Source organism: Eumetopias jubatus, unplaced genomic scaffold, assembly GCF_037043125.1.
Source record: "Eumetopias jubatus isolate StellerSeaLion01/CBP00866 unplaced genomic scaffold, mEumJub1_p1.0 scaffold_12, whole genome shotgun sequence".
Classification (NCBI taxonomy): Eukaryota; Metazoa; Chordata; class Mammalia; order Carnivora; family Otariidae; genus Eumetopias; species Eumetopias jubatus.
This window is the reverse complement of record NW_028274818.1, coordinates 92,872,289-92,878,288: the sequence shown is the minus strand read 5'-3', so window position 1 is coordinate 92,878,288 and position 6,000 is coordinate 92,872,289.

Sequence of the window (6,000 nt, the reverse complement as noted above, 5' to 3'; positions counted from 1 at the left end):
TTTCTTGCTATGTGTGGAGGCCAGTTGCTCTCTGGGCTGTGGCTGCCCCCCCAGGGCCCCACCCTATCGGGTCCTCAAGGAGCCTGAAGGTGGGACAGCCTGAGTGTGCTGGGGTCAGGGCCAGACACTGAGGTGCCGGAAGGAGGGAGCCCAGAGTGGAAGCTGGGTCTGGGGTGTCAGGGTCAGGGCGGAGCCAGGCTGGCAGGCTGCCTTGGATTCCAGAGGGTGGGCAAGGTAAGGATGGGACAGGCAGGTGGGGAATTTGGGAGACAGGCCCTCAAGCCCAGGCCTTAAGCCGTCCTGACCCCATGGGGACCCTTGACCCTGTGTCTACAGCTACCTTTACATCAAGTTCTGGGGCTTAGGTGCCTGGGGAAACATCCCTATTATAAAGATGAGGGAACTTAGGGTCACAGAGATGAAGTAACTTGCCCAAGATCACAGAGCTAGTAAATGGCAGAGATGGGGTCAGACCCAGGACTTTAAGAAGCCTCATCCCGTTCCAGAAGGATTTCTAGAGCTTTCCCCCAAGTAGAGAATGTTCTTCATCCTTCCGTAAGTCCATCTATCATCCATCCATTATTCATCCTCCATCATCCGTCCATCATCTATCCATCCATCCATCCTCCACCCACCCATCCGTCCATGCACCCATCCATCACCAGCCCATCTATCCATCCTCCATCCATCATCTATCCATCCATCCATCCATCTGTCCATCATCCATCCATCCATCCTCCATCCATCATCCATCATCCATCCATCCATCATCCATCATCCATCCATCCTCCACTTACCAGATGTCATCCTTCCTTGTGTCAGATGTCCGTCCATCTTCCTTCTGCGTATGACCCATCCTCATTATTTAACTATCTGTGTATCCATCTATCTGGTGATACAGTTCATTGTGCCCATACTATGTGCCAAGCACTGCAGTAGGCACTTGAGATAGGATATTAAGCCATCCAGATGGATGTCTGTCCTCACAGATGGGCATGACAGAGAACTAGACAGATGGTTGTTGTACAGTGTGTGGCGTGTTTGGTGCCCGGCTCTGGGGCCAGGCAACCTGGGTTTAGATTCCAGCACCTCCCCGAGACCTTAGGCAAGTGACCTAACCTCTCTGTGCCTCCTCTCCATGGGCCATGGCAACAATCAGTACACCTACCTCTTACAGCTGTCCTGAGGGCTGAGCTCCGACATGTGAGGCATTTAGAACAGAGCCTGGCACAGAGTGAGTGCTTTGTTGGTGTTTGCTCTTATCTTGATGGGGGAAAGTCAGGGGCTGTGGGATCCCAAAGGCAGCACCTGCTGGGGGAGGGAGGAGGAGGCGGTGGTCAGGAGGGCTCCTTTGGGAAAAAGATATTTAAGCCAAGACATGGAGGTTGTCTAGATGTCGGGCAAGAGGAGAGAGAGGAAGAAAGTCGGAACATTACAGGAACCTTACCACAGTCTAGACAGCAGGTGTGGAGAGAGGGGAGGGTCACAGGGGGTGAGAAATGCGGCTGCAGAGGAGGTCGGGGGAGCCAGGCCAGAGGGACTCAAAGCCTCCCTAGGAAGCTTGGACCTACCCACAGCCCACAGCCCCGCTGTGCATTTCTAGGAGGATCTCTGCTGCCGTATCCCTCCCATGCTCAGAGAGAGAGAAGACGGTGATCTGGTTCGCAAAGTGGCCCCAGGGATGGGACAACGAGGGCAGAGTCAGGAGCCAGTCACGAGGGAAAATCAACAGACTCATGTGGGGGGAAAGTCGGCAAAGTCTCAGATTCCGGGCTTGGGTCAGGGGCGGGTCCAGATGGCTTGAGTCTCAGGTGCCAGGGGACACCCACGTGGAGGTGTGTGCTCATTCATTCACGCATGCATTGATTCATCAAGAGATTCATTAATCCATTTTCCATTCAGTCAGTAAATATTGTGCACCTACTGTGTGCGGCGGGAGATGGGCCTGGGAGGGGGATTGGGGTCCACTGACAAAGATCTCGAATGTCAGGACCAGGAGTTTGGGCTTTGGCTCCTGGGCAGGACGTGGGGCTGAGCTCCCAGGGCCCCGGGCATCTTGGGGCTCTTTCTCCTCAGCTGGAGTCCTTCTGTAGTTGGCGGCTGGACCTCCAAAGCCCACGACATGATTTTAATCGACACATGGGCACAATTTTAATCTATTTTAATAGTTGTGTTTATGTAAATGTGTATTAGGAAAAAATGTGTAATGGGCACATTAGTGTCATGATTTCACCGACGCTGTTGCTTAGGACGAAACCAAAATAGGCATTTAAGTAAAAAGACAAAGAGCTGGCTTGAAGAAAAATATTCAATAAATAATCGTGCAAGTGGTATGCGATTACGGTATGTGGACGGCTCAGGCAAAGGCCTTTCTTAGCCCCTGCATAAGTCCATCCATCAGTACCCCCGTCCCTCTGGGCACCTGTCGGGCAGAGGGTGAGCCCCCGCTCTCCATGTCATGGAGCCGACAGCAAGAAGGCTGTTCGTGAGGTGAAAGGAAGCATCGCCAGGCAGGCCTGAGCATGGTCCCAGTGGCTCCCTACTGAGTGTTACTGGGAGGGGGGTCTTGATGCGGGGGGCAAATGCATCTGGGAGGAGGGAAGACCACCCGGGCTGAAGGCAGGAGGTCCCTGGGTGTGCACGTAGAGGTCTGCCCCGAGCACCCGCACCCAGCATCCCTGTGTCCACGTTCTCCGGACTCCTGTACACACACCAACCCCAACAAGCCTGAGTTAGCGCTTGGTGCTAAGTGTGTGTGCGCCCACTGGCCCTGAGCCCACGCTCCCAGGGCGTGAGCTGGTCCTGGACGCGGACTGGCCTGCACGCGCTCGGTGGGCCCGCAGTGGGGGCTCTGCCTTGTTGGCTCACACCACGTCCTCTCCCCGGGTGCAGGGGGCTGTGGGGACCCTAGCTAAGGGCTAATGGGCAGGCCCAGGCCTCAGGAAGTGGTGGGGCTGACCTCCCTCCTTGGCTGGCGGATGTGATGGGCGGTCATCCCTGCCACCCTCACCGAAGCCAAACTCTTCTGGCCACACACTTGTCTCCCTCAGGTAATGGAAACGTCAACTTGATTCATGGGCATCTGTTTGCTGCAGCCAGGCCTGACTTGTCCTGCTGGGGAGGCTCATCACCCAGGAGGAAGTGAGGACAGAGGAAAACATCAGTGGCCATGGAGTTAGTTCAAATCCTGAGACCAAATCACAGACCTGCAGTGGGCCCCATTCGCCCCTGAACCGCTCACGGAGACTCTCCTGTGTGCCAGGCACAACGGGGCACCCGAGCCACCACGGTGAGGTGGGAGGACATGATCTTCACCCTCACCGGAGTTTGTATTCCAGTGAGGAGACTGAGACTACTCAAATCATTCAAACAACAAAAATATCACTTCCAAGTGTGAGAAGTGCTATGTAAGCGAACAAGGGAAGGCCTGATTGACACTGGAACGGTGAGGGTGGGCCTCTCAGGAAGGGCCATGCAGGAGGGGCTGAAAGAAGCAGCAAGGGAGTCTGGGCAGAAGCCACGGCGTGTGCAAAGGCCCTGGGGTTGAGAGGAATGTTGTGTGTGGCACTGTGACAGGACACAGTGCTTGGAGCTCAAGGTGAGGGTATCAAGTCTGCTGCTGAGCAGTTGGTCTTCAGGGGTTGGAGCTGGTGGGGCCTGGGGGTGATGGCCAGGAGTGCGGCCTTTGCCTGGAAGGTTCCACAGGGAACCACGGGCAGGAGGATTTTTAGAGGAGGACATGGCAAGTTCCTCCCGGTTGCGTGGGGGGAAGGCCTGGGAGATGGGGGTGCAAGGCAGAGGCAGGGTGACCAGAGAGGGGGCTGCAGCAGGTCCTGGTGGGACTTAGAGGCTTAGGCTGCGGGGGCACCAGGAATGAGCTAGGTCGCCCCAGTGCGGCTTGGGGACGGGTGAGGGGACAAGGCACACCGGGGCTTGGCTAGCTGTTCTCTGAGGCTCCTGTCTGGGCTTTGATGCTGTGCAGACGGGGACACTTTGGGCCACTCGGGGCCACAGCAGGAATCAGGAGAAGTGTCATCTGAGCGGATGAATTAGAAAAGTGCCTGACCTCAAACCATAGGAGCCGCGGCCTGGGGCACACGGCTTGGGGGCGGTGCTGGAGTTTAGCGCCACTCACCCTTTCTCCAGGGCTGTGGCCAGTGAACAGATCGCACCACCGCACGGGTGGACGGGACTGAGGACAAACTCAGCCCAGCCGGGGACCATCAGTCATGAGGGAAAACCAGTCTCCTCTGTGTGGGGATTTACTGAGTGGACACACAGGAGATCCTGGTGCAGGACCTCTGCTCTGTCCCCAGCACAGCCCAGTCCGCGACACCCCGGTAATTGCTTTGGGGGCCACATTTCGTCCTGGACTGACACCGGCCGAGCCTCTGCCTTACGGGGAAGCTGGTGGCCGGGCCGCCGCCAGGACGGGCCGGGATGCAGGGGTTGGGGGGCGCCCTGAGACAAGTGGTCAGGGGACTTCCATGTGGGAGAAGTTCCACCACATGAAGCCAGGCTGGCGAGCCCCTGCCCCAAGCACCCCTCCGTGCCCCCCCTGGTCTGATCCCCCCAGGAACGGCCAGGGTGAGTGTGGGCGGCCTGGGGGGTGCAGGCTGGGCTGCGGAGCGAGGCGAGCGGCCTGCAGGGGCTGAGACCCCACCTCTGCTCTGAGGTCGGTTCCCCTCGTGGCCCAACCGGAGGAGGCTGGGGGGTCATCCCAAGGGTCAGGAGGGGCCGGTGGAAGGCGGGGCCGGGGTGCTCCGGGGAGGAGCCCGTGGTCGGGAGCTGGGCAGCCTTGGAGCCCCAACTTAGCCCCAAGGACACCGCACACCTGGGGCCCTATCTGTCGCCAGGGGCTCGGCCCCTCCCCCCCCAGGCCCCACGGCCCTGGCAGCTGTGCACACTTGTGCACACTTGTGCACGCACCTGTGCACACAGCTGTGCACGCTCCAACGCCGGCAGGCCATGCAGGTGATGCAGGTGAGGGACGCAGGCGGGGCCCCAGACAGAGGGGCCTTGGGGGCCCCGGCGGCCATGAGTAAAGGGGACCAGAGCTGCCTGTTCTTGCAGGGAAGCAGGGGGCTGTCCGGACCCGCGCAGCCAGCCAGATTGGAGTGGGCTCTGCTGTTCCACTCGCCGGCTGGGTGGGACCGGGAGCCTCCGGTGGGGACTTGAGGCGGGGCGGGGGGCGGGCGGTGAGGACGTGGCAGCAAACAGGCCCGGGCGGGGGCAGCCGCCCCCTGTCAAGAGTGCAGAGACCGCCGTGGCAGGCTCCAGGCGAGCCCCGGGGGCCTCTGCGGTCGTGGTGCCCGTGCAGGACTGTCTGGGGACCAACGAACAAATACGCAGAGGCAGGTCCTTCCCACTGGCTGGACAGAGGAGGTGGGTCCCCCGGGGGCCAGAGGCCAGAGGCCGGCTCTTCCTTAGGCCCCTCGTCAGCTGTGGCCCGGAGTGGAACCCCACGCCAGGTGCCAGCCAGCCCCCGACCCCACAGCCCAGTGCCGATGCGAGGGATGGGAAGCAGGACGCCCAGGGCAAGGTGTCTGTCCTCCCACCGCGGCTGAGGGTGGGGACTGCCACCTCCAACATGCAAAGGTCACCAGACAGACCCCTGCCTTTGTGCCCTAGGCGGTCTGAGGGCCCAGGATCCATCCCCGCCCTCCGACTTCCCAGGGAAGAACCAGCTCTGGGCGTTCGGGGAAGCCACAGGCTGGGGACTGCAGCCTTCAGGGGGACCAGGAAGGGAGGGGGCGCTGGGGTTCATGCTGAGGCGGGGTGGGATCTGGGGTGAAGCGGGGGGGGCCTACGCGGGACTGGTCACCAGTTTGGCTCACTTGGTGTTTGCTTGGTTAAGTTAGAGCCAACATTTACAAGTGCGATTTCACACTAAAAAATAGATAAAACACCTGGATTTCTGGCTTCTCTTAAAATCCCTGAAGGTCTGGCATCTCTGCACCACTGTCGCTGAGTTATAGCGGTCCCCCAGAAGGGGCGTGG